The 15,568-nt window shown below is 35.9% G+C and overlaps 2 pseudogenes; one reads left to right on the forward strand and one right to left on the reverse strand.

The window, feature by feature from the left end:
• Positions 1–1,395: 1,395 nt before the first annotated feature.
• Positions 1,396–2,317, reverse strand: LOC106009075 (olfactory receptor 2T33-like; annotated as a pseudogene).
• A 7,225-nt stretch (positions 2,318–9,542) lies between these two features.
• LOC101719901 (meiosis-specific coiled-coil domain-containing protein MEIOC pseudogene) lies at positions 9,543–10,785 on the forward strand (annotated as a pseudogene).
• The last annotated feature ends 4,783 nt before the right edge of the window (positions 10,786–15,568 follow it).

Here is a 15,568-nt window from a genome sequence, read left to right on the forward strand (position 1 = left end):
GCCAATACTGACCCTTTCCCCCAAAATCCATGGTGGGTGGAGGCTGATGAGCTCATCCATTGGATCAGGACTGTGGACACTTATCCTGCTCCACACAGCTGAGAGACCTTCCAGACTACAGCAGGGGTTGAAAAGTCATGACTGGACATGTGGATGTCCAACTGAAACCCAGGAGATGCTGAGGCCATCTCAGTGGTTCAGGTACTCATGTTTGTCCTGGCCAAAGAGGCTGCAGCCACACACTTTGGTGAGTATCAGCAGGACCAGTTCCACACCTGAACCCAGCAGCACACCTTCTCTTTTTGTTGCTGCCTGTCAGTCTTCACTCTCAAAACTGCCCTCCTAGGACTTGGGCACCAGTTTCATAATCTCCTAAAAGGTGCCTGAGGGAGCAAAGACAGATTTTGTCAATGCAAGGGTACAGAAGTTTTGAGGTATAGAGATAAGAGTAGGTAACTTTTTTCCTCTATCTTACTGATATCCACTGTCCGTGTTTTAAATTGCAACAAAAGAGCAATGACCTTGTTTATCTTTATAGGAATTGGTATATGTCTTAGAAGTTCATACACTGTACATATAGGGAACAACATTAAAATAAATGGCATGCCATAAATAATATATGCTAGGTTAGAGGAAAAAGTAAAATATTAATATTTTCCTCCTGTGTAACATTGAGAACAATACTTTTTACATGCCCTTTAAAAATTTATATATATATATTTTTAGCAAAACATTTATTAGTATGTTTTACATATACATAATGATAACACTGATCATAGAGAATTTGCACCTGTATATGATACATCCTGTCCTTTTTTTCCCATTCCCTCCTCTTCTCAAGACCTCCTCCCCTCCCTATATAGAAAAGATTTGTTTCAATTTTTTCTCCTATTTTTACTTTTTTTCCTTGTCCCTTCCTTCCACTCTCTCTCCCTTCCAGGGTTCCTTTTTCCACATATCTCCTCCAGCATTTCTTATTAGTTGATTTGTTGATAATAGCCATTCTTTCTGGAGTGAGGTAGAATCTCAGAGTTGCTGAAATTTCCATCTCTCAAACTATAAGTGATATTGAACATTTTTTCATATATTTATCATGCCTTTATTTTTTAACCTAGAAAGGTGATGACATCAATAAAATTTACAATTTCATGTGTTTATGGTATATAAAAACTGCTTACCTAGAATCATAATAAATAATACATTCCCAAAATGTGTTGTATCAAAAATCCAATTACTCACTTAATTCTTAAATATTTCTTAGGAAACTGATATATAAACTTAACTTTCTTTTTATGTAATACTAAAGTAGGAAAATTACAATATATTTAAAAAGTTACAAGGAATTTAGATTCATAGTGAGGAGTGGAATTAAGTTTGCTGGTGTTTTAGGGTGTCTTATTTTCCCAACCACATTTTCAGGGCTCCCTTGACCTTGCTGTTCCTCAGAGTGTAGATCATGGGGTTTAGCATAGGGGTGAAGATGGTGTAGAAGGCAGACACAACCTTATTGTGGTCAGGTGACCTGTAGGACTTGAGTCCCATGTAGATGATGGCAGGGCCATAAAAGACTCCTAACACAGCCAAATAGGAGGAGCATGTGGCAAAGGCCTACTTGCAGGCTTCTATGGAGTACATGTAAAGGAAAGCACTGAGGATGAGGCTGTAGGAAGTCAGGAAGAGGGACAAGGGAATCAGTAGCATCAGGATGCAGCAGATGAACATGACATTTTCAAAGACACAGGTGTCACTACAGGCCAATTGCACCAGCATGATGGCCTCACAGAAGAAATGATTAATTGATTAATGTTGCAAGCACTGCAATAGGTGAAGCTCAGGGTAGCAACAGCCTGCATGAGCCCATCAGCTGCCCCTAGGTACCAAGAGGCCATGGTCATTTGCAAGTACAACTGCCTGCTCATGAGGGTAGAGTATCTCAGAGGGCAACAGAGAGCCACATGGCACTCATAGGACTTGGCTGACAGGAGGAAACTCTCCCCACCACCAGGGTGAGGGAAACAAAGATCTGCAACACACAGCCGGCTGGGGATGCAGATACCTTTCCAGCAAGAAAGCCATCAGCCATCTTGGGCACAGTGGTGGGGACCAGCCTGAGGTACATGAGGGAGAACTGGCTCAGCAGGAAGTACATGGGAGTGTGGAGCCAGGGGTCCTGGTGAATCAGGAGAGCCATGAGGGCATTTCCCAAGAGGGAAGCAATGGCTACAGCCAGCACCAATGCAAAGAGAAAGAGGTGGAGTCTCATGTGCCTAAAGAGTCCCAGGAGAATGAAGTCTGTTGTGCTGTTGCTCTTCTCCATGCATCCTATTAGTTGGATTCTGCAAATGGAAAACCAGAGAAAAAGGTGGATTATATCATCTAAAAGTCTTATTTCACAATTTGTTTATATGTACTGGATATTAAATCTCGGATATTATTCAAAATTCTTCCTCCTAACCAAGATAGCACATACTCTACACAGGAATTTATAGGTAGAAAATTATAGATAAAAATACTTTTATAAACTTTTAGTTTTACCAATTGATGGGGTTAACTTTATTCTTTTGAAATTACTTGTCATACCAGCATTGTGTTTTTGTTATTTATACCAGAACCAAAAACAATCGGGAAGAAATGCTGACTTAGAATTTTGTGATTTAGATTTAATTGTATCACAGATTTATTTTTAACTTTATAGAGCCTTAGTATTTTCTAAATAATTTCCTCAAAAAAAGAACAGGAGTTATATTTATTTCACTGTGGTTTCCAAAAAATGAAAAACCCAATAGAAAGACAAATGAAAGGACTTCCTTCCTTCCATCAATAATAACAATATCCCAAATAATAAATTGAAGTTCCCTTATTCTTTCTCTCATTAAATAAACTTTTGTTTCCTTGATTTTTCAAAAGGTAATCCTGATTGCTTCCTGATTTATCAATGCAAACCTTTTTGTTCATTTCCTCCTGCTCTAAAACTTTCATCATTGGCTCATCCACTCCCCTTAAATAAAATACAAAGTTCTTTCTCAAATTGTACATGGGCTTTAGACATGTCTAGCATGTTACCCTGACTCTACTGCCATGGTTACCTACAGCAACAAATGAATGTGAAAGGGAGGCAGAAAAGGACTTTGATGCTGATATATGCTGCACTGACCAGCAGGAGCTCTAGGGAGAAAGGAGGTTAAAGGGTGAAAATAACATCAGTGGTTTGATCTCTGTGAAGCATCATCATTACTCACAAGGAATGAAAGAGACTTGAACAGAAAAACACATATTTCAGATATTATAATTGCTACTTGATCTATTGTTCATACAGTGATAAATTAATAAAATAGCCAAATACAAAACAATATAAAAAATCAGTAACTTTTCCACATACCAATAACAAATTGGAGGAAGATGCCATCAAACCAATAACATTCATGATAAGTATTAAAAATTTACCTAGAAATAAACTTACTTGAGAAAGTGAAAGATGTATGCAGTGAAAATTACAAAACACCAAGGAAAGAAACTGAAGACAAAATAAAAACAAAAGGAATGATTCTCCATGTTCTGGGATTGTAGGAGTTAATATTGTTAAACTGTCCATCTTATTCAACATCATCTACAGATTCAAAGTGATCTACAGACCCATATCAAAGATCAAATATCATTATTCACAATGTTAGGAAAAAAAGCAATCCTAAAATTTATACAGAAGCACAAAATAGTCTGAATATCCAAAGCAAAATGAGAAAAAAAGAACAAAGCTAGAGGCATCATATCTCATTTTAATATTTAATAAAATTGATTTTCCTAGGAGACAGTCAAGTTGTCTAAGTCCACCAAAAGGAGTAAAGCTTTGTTTGGGAAGTTTTACAGGTTGAAATATGTTACACATTAAATATAAGAGGTGATTTTTTTTAGTCCTTACCATTTTTTATATTCTACACTAATAACAAATATATAAACTCACGAAGACTGACAGGGCATACAGCTGCTAGCACCTAATTCCCCTCATCTTCTAGAAGAAAAATGGACAAAGGAAGGCACCTCTTGTGTCCATGGGTAGGGCAGAGAACTTCTTTCTGGAAAGACACTTCAGACTGATTTCATTTAATGCTTTAACCACAGCAAGATCTTGAGGCCATTCCATAAAACATGTGTGGCCTTGGATTCCTCAAGCCACAGAAGTGGCTCTGGTTCCTTCTAATCTGAAAGGTGACTCTGTGAGTCCTCTGCTGCTACACAGTTTAGGGGGCAGCAGAGCCCACTTCTTGCAGAGTGCTCTGTTTCATGTCAGGGCCCTGCAGAAAGGCAGTGCAAAAGGCAAAGTGAATGGCTGTGTTAAGCACATGAGCAGTTGAGGGTCAGCAGACATATCACATCATAACCAAGCACTGCTGTGACAGCTGGTCTAGCACTGGACATCAGTGTGGGGCAAATTTTATTCAATGATCAGCCAAACACCAGAGACTCTCTCAGCTCATGTGTGTGCAATTTTACTCCAGCACTGCCTTCTTCTTAGTAGCTGCAGCATTTTGTCCTGTGCCTTATTCAAAGTATGTCCTGTGTTGATGCCGTGGCCTCCTGAACCCAAGTCTGAAGGCTCCACTGTGCCTATTATCATGGTGAATCACCACCACACCTACTTGTCCACACAGAATGTGCTAAGGGAAAAACACTGGCCCTGAGATGTGAGATCCTGGGGTAGAAGCATTGCTCTGTAGTCAGCTTTTCCAAATTAGAGAAATTACAGGAAGTGCATCAGTATTGATATGATATATGCACAGGTTTAGGAAGTATAGGTAACATTATTTCGTACCTGCACAGTCTAGTATGAATTTTTGTACTTGCTAGAAAGTGAAAACAATATCACAAGTAGAAAATAGTCATTGTTATCATTTTTCTATCTATGACATGAGGAGCAAGTTACTGAACCTTTTTTGTAAGTTTTACTTACATGTATTAAATTGTAAATATATTAATCAATGAACTAAATGATCTTTTACATATTAAGGGGTTTGAAATGTTTTACATGTTATACATTTGAAATCTTTTTTAAAATTTTTTAATTTAACTTTTTAGCCTAGATTACATGTTGCAATTTTTTCCTAAGAAGCTTGAAAGATAAAGCAGAATGTGTGAATTTGGGGATATGAACAATGGATATGGCAATATGAACTAGAATTCTTTCATCTGAAAAGAACAAACTCTGCATTCTAAAAGTTATAATTTTAAAATGAGTGTTTTTAGTCTAGAGGTAGAAATAGAGGTAAACATAAAGGACTTGTATGTAAGAGAGAGAAAAAACCTAAAACACAGAAACAAATGCATAATATTGATACACACAAATCTGAGTGCAAATAAAATACTACTTTAATTTGGAGCCATGATTCTGAAAATGTAGCAAAAAATAAATAATCTGTAGTTTTGAGAATTGCTACAAGTAATATTTAATAAATTTTACTCAATAGCATTCACCTAATTTAATAGGAAATCAATTTTCACACATTATTATTGTTCATGTATAAAGCTACTACAGGTTCATATTCTTTGTTGTGTCAAACAAAACCAGTTTTAAAGTAAAAGATTGTTTTCTCAGTATGAACAAATAGCTGTATTTATTTGATATTTGAAACATTTCTCAATTAAAATGATAAGTTAACTGAAAATTATGATAAAGTACACAGATGAATATGGATAATTTTTTAACTTAATTTGGAGAGTGAAGTTTTAAGCCATTAAGTAGGATAGCTGTTATATGAATAAAACATTTTTGAAAATGTTGGTAATCAAATCATTAAACTATTGAAACTGAAGTCACCATAAAAAATGACCTGTGTTTTCAAGTACATATATATAGAGAAGATTGTTATTAAGTTACCTACCTTCATCAGAAAGAAGATTTTGAGATATGAAGAGGTAAAAATCTTCAAATCTTTTAAGTGGCCTGAAATGGACAAGAAAAGACATGTGGGGGGGGGTTGTACTGTTACCTTTCTCTTTCTATTTTTTAATTTTATTAATTTTTTTACTAGTACATATTTACAAGTAATGGAAATAAGACTCTTTTGAAACAAACAGGAGAAAGTTTTCCCTACCAGGGACAAGGAATACTTTTCTAGTTCTATTAGATCATCCATTATAGAAAGAAAGACATTTTAATATTTCTGGCTGTTGTTCAGAGGTACTAGAGTTTCATTCAACAATCTCCTTTTGCCCTCCTTTTGCTTCTTGTCTTCCACAAAGAAACTGTCTCTATGTGCTCAAGGTATTGATGTAATATAGTGAATATCAGAAAATTGCCACAGGATTCTTTTTTAAAAAAAAATCCATCACTATGAGCACAATCATTTGACCAAATTGCTTTTAAAGAAGAGTTTTTGACTTTATGTTTCTGGATGTACATAAATTCCATCTTATATGTTCAAAATTTGGTATGGACAACAGGGAGTCTTTAATTCTCTCACATTTGTTAGACACAATTTTACAGATATTTGCAGTTCAAAATTCACATGACTTCCACCAAAATAAATCTCCACCAAATTAGACTCACCTTTGTAGGAGAGAATTGTCATCAAATACATATATATGTGTGTGTGTGTGTGTGTGTGTGTGTGTGTGTGTGTGTATATATATATATATATATATATATATATATATATATATATATGGCAGTAACTCTGTCCCATAGGTTGATTGTAAATGTTGCTTTGATAAATGCCATGGATACCACTCTGTGTTCTTTTGGCTTCCTGCCATATTCAGTGAAATGTTCTACATAACCAATGAAAATTTTCTATATCTAAAAATTACTTTTCTGGGAAAATACCACTTTAAAGGTGAAATACCTTTGGCAAGGGAACATAGATATAAATGTTTTATATGGATAAATGAATCCAATAAAATAATGTAGCGCCCTAATTCTGCTAAAGCAAAAAGTCTGTTAATGAAAAGATGAAAAGTTGTGGCACTGTTAAGCATAGCAAATCCAGTGAATTGTGAAAAGGGAAAACTGGAATTCTGCTAACAGATAATTATTGGGTTCAACAAATGTGACAAAAGTGCTTCAAAGAAAGGGGTTCTTTAATATTCTGATATTATACAATGATTATAAAAATATTTTTATCTCTAAATGCTGGTGGATATGCCCCATATTTTAAATAAAGTTATACACATTTTATCTTTGAAACAGCATTTGATCTATTAACTTGTACATACTACATAAATGCTAACAACATTAATGATTTTCAGTAATATATCTGTATTAAACCAGTACAGGTTGACTGAGTGAAGAATTTTGGTTTTAACATCTCCTTACCTTGGAAGATCTTAAACTTTAGGGAAAATCTGAATTCATCTGAAGCCTTGTTAATTATGCTTTGAAAAGGCTTGCCTTAATTCACAATTCAATGTGAATTCTGACAGCATTTTAAACTAGATTTAGTTTAGTTAGATTTAGTTAGCCTATGAACCAATCTTTTGGATGGATAAGTGATTTTGTTGTTTTTGGTTTAGTTTTATATTTTATTCTGTTTCCATTCTTTAAGAATTTAATGATTTTAGATAACCATTATAAATAAATTTCAAGTTCTCCTATAAAATACGCATAATAAAATTGCTTATACTGTAACTATGTTAGAATGAAAAGAAGCATTACTAAAGTACTTGGAAGAGAGTCTGGTCCCACTAAATGCTCCTCTGATGTTCATTGTTATTATATCAGGGTTCCTTCAAATGGGGAAAGTATGTGTAAAGCAGTGTTTATATGGATTTTGGACCATGTAAATTCAACAAACTTATCTATAACAGAAAATAATGCAAACAAAGTGTAGCTTTGCAAATCTAACCAGAGAATTTTAAAAATTCTCTTTATTTAGGCCTGCTGAAAATTTATTTAGTTTTCTGCTTGAATGCATCTGTGTTTAACATACTAGTGAATCTTTTCTATAGAAAACTGTAATAAAGAACTAAAGACAAGGACTTCCAAAACAGGGAAAAATAAAAAATAAAAAGTTTACATGCAGAAACTATTTTGAATATTTTTACATTTCACATTCAATAGTATTGTGTTGAGATCAGTAATCCAAAATATTATTTCTGAATGTGTTTCTATTTTATAGAAATTTGGCCCAAACTCCGGGAGACAAAGGACTCAGTGCCTCAGTGCACAGTTCCAAGGTCTGACTGCTCTTTCCTCACAGGCTGAGCATCATGTGTACAAGGAGCACCTTAGATGTCTGTGACTCCCCAAGGTACACAGACTGTTATTCTGGAATCCATGGTGCTGGGCATGCACCACCTCTGAGCATGAACTTGAAGCTATGTGTGTGAGGGGTTCCACATGACGTGGACCTTTATCACACTTAAGGTGAGCAGGGCAGGAACTATTGTCCAATTTAGTGCCATTTGCTGCAGGGTGGAGTGCTGCTATGCCTGCAGGCCTATGGACTGAGGATAGAGGGCTGAGTGCATCCTGTCCCCTCAGTGTAGTGCTGTAACACTGAGCCTCTGCTTAGAAGAGGGCTGAGCAGGCACAAGGATTTTCATGTTCATGGACCCCTGTCTAGTCCTTGGTGCACAGACTGAGGTCAGCAGGCCAATATGTGCAGCCTCCTGGCACAGCCTGGTAGAGGGATGGGTGAGAATTGAGCATCTGCCCCATACCCAAGCTCATAGATGAGTCTGAATGCATACAAGTGGTTAGCCAGCTCTGCCCCATGGAGTGCTGCAGCTCTGCCAGTGAGAGGCCCTTTTGGAGCCCTGGCATTTTCCCTACCCTTGAAAGCAGCTGCCACAGGCTGCCAGAATGAGTGATTTGACAATCAAGAACCAGCTCTTATCCATTCACCTCTCTAGGAAGAATTTAGAATATTTTATCTCCTCCTTATACTCAACAATTACATTATTTTTAACTTTGTTGTGCTGCATTTTTGTATTATAATTAATGAGATATTTTCTCTCACACAGCTGTTTTATTACTCTAATTTTTATGATAAAATGGACTTTAAAATTTTTTAACCAATAAGATTATTCTATATTTTACTCCCATCTCTTTTGATCCGGTTAACATTATTATAGTTGTTATAGTTTTGCTGCTGTGAGTCTATAGTTAGTTTGTCTCTGTGTTGTGGTTGCTACTGTTTGCTTCCTTCCTCTTCAGTGGAGAAGATCAAGCCTGGAACGGTGGACACAGTGGTGACTTCTTTTTAGTTGGCCTTCACCCCTTCCACTTAAGACAAATCAGACTTAAGCCAACCACCACTAGTCCCATATCCACCTATCACCTACTTTATTTTACAAGAGTAGAGAAGAGGTCTCATAAAATACCACATCTACAAGTAATAATGGCTAAGGAGGACCTGCACATTCACTCTCTTTGCAACAAGAGAGAAATAGCTCAATGGTTGCAGATGCCACACCTAAAAGGACTTTATGCACATGCAATGCCTGAGTGAGAACATGTTATAGACAAGAATAAAGGACCAGAAAGGGAGCACTCCACATAATCTGTTCTCCACAACACTTTTTTTATTTTATTTTATTTTTTTCAAACAAAAAATAACACTGCTATTCTTTATTGAAATCAAGGTAACTTGGTGAAATTAGTCATTTAAGTGCAACTCCAAAAAGTTCTAACCATTCTTAAGCTTTCCCCCAGCTATCCTCCACAAATTTAACCCCAAATAGCAATTTATTTCACCTGTATTGCCAAGAAAACACTTCAGCATTTTCTAGATTTGATTTCAATGGCAACGGTGCAGAAAGAATTCAATCTTATCACATGGAAGGAATGACAAAGACTGGAGAAAATCTCTTTGAATTGGTTATGGAGAAAAGAAAATAAAGCAGCCAAATGGATTTTGTGATAATTATTCAGTTCAGCAGTATGAGATCACTGAAAATGTAAAAAAACAATTTTCAAGCCAAGCCCCAGAGCGGACATTATGATCCTGAAGAAAGTCCAAACCATTTAGATGACTTATCTCCAAATACATACCAAGAGCTATTGGAGGCACAGGGGTATTTTAATAGTTACAGACAGGGAAGTGGAAACAACAGTGTTAATAGCTGTGTGAATCTCACATAGGCATCATGCTTCTATAATAATTATATGATAGAATATTTGAGGGACAATCAGGGTTTTCAACAACTAGCTTCAAAAGAGTTTCCCATAAGACCTACTTATCCATTTGGTCTTTCAATTCTTCCACTATTGGATTCTTATAATTTGTTTTTTTATGATGACTTAAGCCACTTATACCCTTATTTTAATGATATGATGTATAGAAATAGTTCCTTTTCAGGGCGGGGATTTAGCTCAGTGGTTCTGCCACCTGCCTTGTAAGTGCAAGGTCCCAAGTTCGATTCCCAGTACCAAAAGAAAAAAAGAAAAGAAGTAGTTCCCTTTCTGGTTTTGTGCCAACTTTTGGATTTCAAAAACCAATTAAAACCTATAGTGGACCACCCAGCAAACTCCATATTTGTCTAGAAGAGTGCTATGAACAGTGGAGAGCACTAAAAAAGGAGAGGAAAAAGACTTAATTCACCCTTGCAAAGAATTATCCAGGAAAAATAATGTCCAGTGCTAACAATACTCCAATTCCAAGGCTGACCTCCAAGTCAACTAGAGTTGATCACTTAATTGTGGATGAAAGTCGAGAGTGGACATTACAAGGCAAAAGGAACATCTCCAAAGCACTCTCCTTCATGTCAACATCTCAACTACTCTTAATAGACACTTGGAATCCATTCATAATTGTACAGTCACTCAGAAAGGATGAGGATTTTAAAAAGTAAAATTAAAAATATTAAAATGGGTACCAGGGACTCTCTTCTCAAATGAAAAGAAGACATATTTTTCCTCCTTGAGCCTGAACTGGGGAGGGCCTTGCTAACTCCTGAGATGCCCTCAAAGCAAAAAGCAAATTCCTCCTTGTGTCTATACAGAGTACTTGATTTCTTTCCTTCCCTCTCTCTTCCTCTCTCTCTCTCTCTCTCTCTCTCTCTCTCTCTCTCTCTCTCTCTCTCTCTCTCTCTCTCTCTCTCTCTCTCTCTCTCTCTCTTTTTCTCTTTCTCCAGTACTGGGAGTTTTACTCATGTCCTTGCACTTCAAGACATGCACAGTGCCACTGAACTAAATCCCCAGCATTTCGGATTCTTTTTATTTATTTTTTTTGTATTATTACTCATTGGGAATTGTACCTTTATATAATGCACCTTGGTTCTTATTTCTTTCCCCATTCCTAGCCCTCTCTTCACACCCTCCACCCCTCCCTATTTACAAAGACTTTATTTCCATTTTTTCCATTTCTCATCATTTTTCCTTTCCCTTCTTTCCTTTCCCCTGCCCCTCCCACTACCCCTTACACCTTTGGACCTTTTCTTCATATTTTACATTATCGATTATTCATTCTAATCATTGGTACATTTTAGGTATACAATATAATGACATTCATCATTGGAAATTTTCACCTTTACATAGTCTCTCTTGGTTCTTATTTTTTACCCTTGCCCAGCCCTCCCTTCAACCCCTCCATTCTTCCCTATTTACAAAGATTTGGCCCTATTTTTCCATTTTCTCATATTAATCCCATTCCCTTCTATCCTTTCCCCTAGCCTTCACACTTCCTTCCCCTTTGCCCATTTTCTTCCTATTTCACATTACCTATTATATATTTAGTCCTTATTTACACTTTCAGTTTCTCACAGCAGAGAAACTATTCGGTATTTAAACGTGTGTCCTATTTATTTCACTTAAGAGTATCGCCTCAATGTGCTCCCACTTAGCTATAAATGTCTCTAATTTCTCATTTTTTATGGCTGAGTAGTACACCATTTTATTAAAAAAACACATTTTCTTTATCCAGTCTCCAGTTGATGGGCATTTGGGCTGTTTCCAAGTTTTAGCTATTACAAACTGTGCTGCTATGAACATGGGTGCACATATATCATTGTGGTATGATTCTTTTAATTCTTTGGGGAAGATCCCCAGTAGTGGAATAGCAGAGTCAAATGGGACTTCCAATCCTAGTTCTTTGAGGTATCTCCATACTGATTTCCACAGTGCTTATACCAGTCTACACTCCCACCAGCAGTGGAGCAGGGTTCCTCTTTCCTCACAACCCTGCCAGTATTTGTTATTGGTTGATTTCATGATAGCAACCATTCTTTCTGGAGTGAAGTGGAATCTCAGCCTTGTTTTCATTTGCATCTCTCGAATGACCAGTGATGTTGAACATTTTTTCATGTATTTATTTGCTATTTCTACTTCTTTATCTGAGAAATATATGTTCATTTCAGCTGCCTATTTTTCAATTGGGTCTTTAAATTTGGGAGGTCTGATCTTTTTAAATTCTTTATAGATCTGAGATACTAGACCTTTGTCTGAAGAAGACCAGGTGAAGATTTTTTCCCACATTGTGGGTTGTCTCTTCACACTCTGGTGGTTTCTCTTTCTGTGCAGAGTCCTTTTAATAAGAAGAGATTCCATTTGTTGATTGTTTATGCTAGTTCACGGGCAGCTGAGGTTTTGTTCATAAAATCTTTTCCTAGACCAATGTCTTCAAGGGTTCTACCTAACCTCTTTTCCAACTGGTTCAGAGTTTCTATTTTAATATTTAGATCTTTAATCCATTTTGATTTTAGTTTAGTGCATGGTGAGAGATATAGGTCTAGTTTTAATCTTTGGCAAGATGAAGCCCAATTTTTCCGACACCATTTATTAAAGAGTCTATCTTTCCTCCAGTGAGTGTGTTTGACTCCTTTGTCAAAGATTAGATATCTGAGTGTGTCTGGCATTGTTTCTGCATCTTCTAATCTGTTTCACTGGTCCTCAAGTCTGTTTCTTTGCCAGTACCTTCCTGTTTTTATCACAATAGCTTTGTAGTAGAGTTGCAGGTTGGGGATTGTGATACCCCCTGCCATGTCTCTGTTACCTAGAATTGCTTTTGCTATTCTGGGTCTCTTCTTGTTCCAAATGAATTTTTGGATTGTTTTCTCAAGGTCCATGAAGTATGCTGCTGGGATCTCAATTGGAATTACATTACATCTATATAGCAGTTTTGGAAGTATGGCCATGTTCACTATATTAATCTTTCCTACCCAGGAGCAGGGGATGTCTGTCCATTTTCTGATATCATCTTCAATCTCTCTTTTTAGAGTGCCAAAGTTTTCAGAGAAGAGGTCTTTGATTTCTTTCGTTAGGATGATTCTTAGGTATTTCAGTTTTTTGGATGCTATTGTGAAAGGAATTATTTGCCCTATTTCTCTCTCAGTGAGTCTGGAATTGGTGTAGAGGAAAGCTATTGATTTTTATGTGTTGACCTTGTAAACAGCTATTTGACTGAATTTGGTTATTAAGTCTAGAAGACTTTTGGTGGGGTTCTTGGGGTCTTCTATATACAGTATCATGTCATCTGCAAATAATGACAATTTCACTTCTTCATTTCCTATCTTTATTCCTTTTATTTCTTTCTCTTGTCTAATTGCCGTGGCTAATATTTCCAGAACTATATTGAACAAGAGTGGTGATAGTGGACATCCTTGTCTTGTTCCTGATTTTCATGTGAAGGATTTCAGTTTTTGACCATTTAGTATTGGCTGTTGGTTTTTCATAGATGGCTTCTATCAGTTTGAGGTAGAGACCATCTATTCCAATTTTTTGTAGGGTTTTTATCATAAATGCATGTTGGATTTTGTCCAATGCTTTTTCTGCATCTATGGAGATAATCATATGGTTTTTGTCCTTGGCTCTATTGATATAGTGTATTACATTGATTGATTTGCATATATTGAACCATCTCTGTATCCCTGGGATGAATCCCACTTGATCAGGGTGTATGATCTTCTTGATGATCTTCTGCATTGTGTTTGCCATTATCTTATTAAGGATTTTTGCACCTATGTTCATTAGTGAGATTGGCCTATAGTTCTCTTTTTCAATTGGGTCTTTCTCAGCTTTGGGGATCAAGGTGATGCTTGCTTCCAGGAATGAATTTGGGAGTATTGCTTCCCTTTGAATTTCACTGAAGAGTTTAAACAGTAGTGGGACAAGTTCCTCTCTAAATGTCTTGTAGGATTCAGCAGTGAAGCCATGAGGGCCTGGGCTTTTCTTAGTTGATAAGTTTTTAATTACATTTTCAATTTCATTGGACAACACTCTTGAATGAATTATTAGGGGGACCCCAATTTCTCATGATCTATGCAAACACTTCATCCTCTAAAAGAGTATGGACCATATCAAAACCCACCATTACATGTAGAGAACAATAGAGAAACTAAACCATCAAGTTCATTTATAATAACTTTTAATACTTCTCAACAAAACAATAGTCAATCACACATTGTTAAGAAAGGAAATTTTCAAAATTCTACTGAGTATATGTGGAAGAGATCCCCAACTCAACATATGAAGTCTCATCATAGAAACACACAAAGACCATGACAAAACAAGGTACAAAATGCTTCCATACCTAAATCCATTAATATAACTGTTAATGCAGTGCTGCACAATGAATTAAAAAATTGATTCTTAAAACAATGAATTCTAAAAGATAAATTTTTTGGAATGGAAAGAATTGAGGAGTAAAATATAAGTTATGAAAAAGCATTTCCGTATAGAGATTTTTTTTTTAGTAAAAAACCACAAGCTTTGGAAATGAGAAGCTCAAAATTGTTTGGTGAATATCTATAATCCTATCACTCCCAAAGCTGTTCAGAGAGATTGTGAGTTTGACCCCAGTCTTGTAATTTTACAGCTTAATGAAATTCTGTCTCAAACTCTTTGTGAAAGTGCTAGCAATTATGTGTGAGGGCCTTATGTTCTGTCCCTTGTGTTGAAAACACATTCAGTAAGTTAAATAAACAATCCAGTTGAAAGTCTCATCACTAGATCAAGCAGAGTAAAGGATATTGGTGCTTGAACATAAGGTACAATAATATAGAAAAAAGACCATATGAGAATCTATAAACAGAATATAAAAGATCCTGGTACAAAATTTTAAAAAACATAAGAAAATTGGGAGTTGGTAGTAAAGAGCAGATATACTTGTTAATGAAACATAAAAGCCACCCAATTATATGAGATCAGAAAGTTTCCAAAATCTCAGAATTGAGATGGACATTCAGGCACTGAAGATATTTATAACCCAAGAGAACGATAACCAGAAAAGAAATTGTCCAATGTATATATATTCAAAATGCTAAACATTATTGAAAATTTCAATAGAGGAATATCAACTAAGTTATAATAACAAGCTGCAGAAACACTGCAGATTTCTAAGTAGAAACACTAAAGGTCAAGAAGGCAAAGAAGGATGTAGTTCAAGAACAAATGTAAAATAACTGTCAACTTTGATATCTACAAAGGTATCTTTCCAAATTAAAAGACAAAGAAAGGTCTCCCATGATAACCATAAATTAAAGGAATTCAGGGCTACTCAAGTAACTTTGCATGAGGTACTTAAAGGAATAATATCATCAGAATAATAATATACACACAACCAAGGGTACACCAAAAAGAATAAATACTATTAGAAGGGTATTACAAACTGTGCCACTATAAACATAGGTGCACGTATAT

The sequence above is a fragment of the Heterocephalus glaber genome, unplaced genomic scaffold, assembly GCF_053883595.1.
Source record: "Heterocephalus glaber isolate CG9 unplaced genomic scaffold, H.glaber_assembly_v1.0 deba00001673, whole genome shotgun sequence".
In the NCBI taxonomy this organism is placed as follows: Eukaryota; Metazoa; Chordata; class Mammalia; order Rodentia; family Bathyergidae; genus Heterocephalus; species Heterocephalus glaber.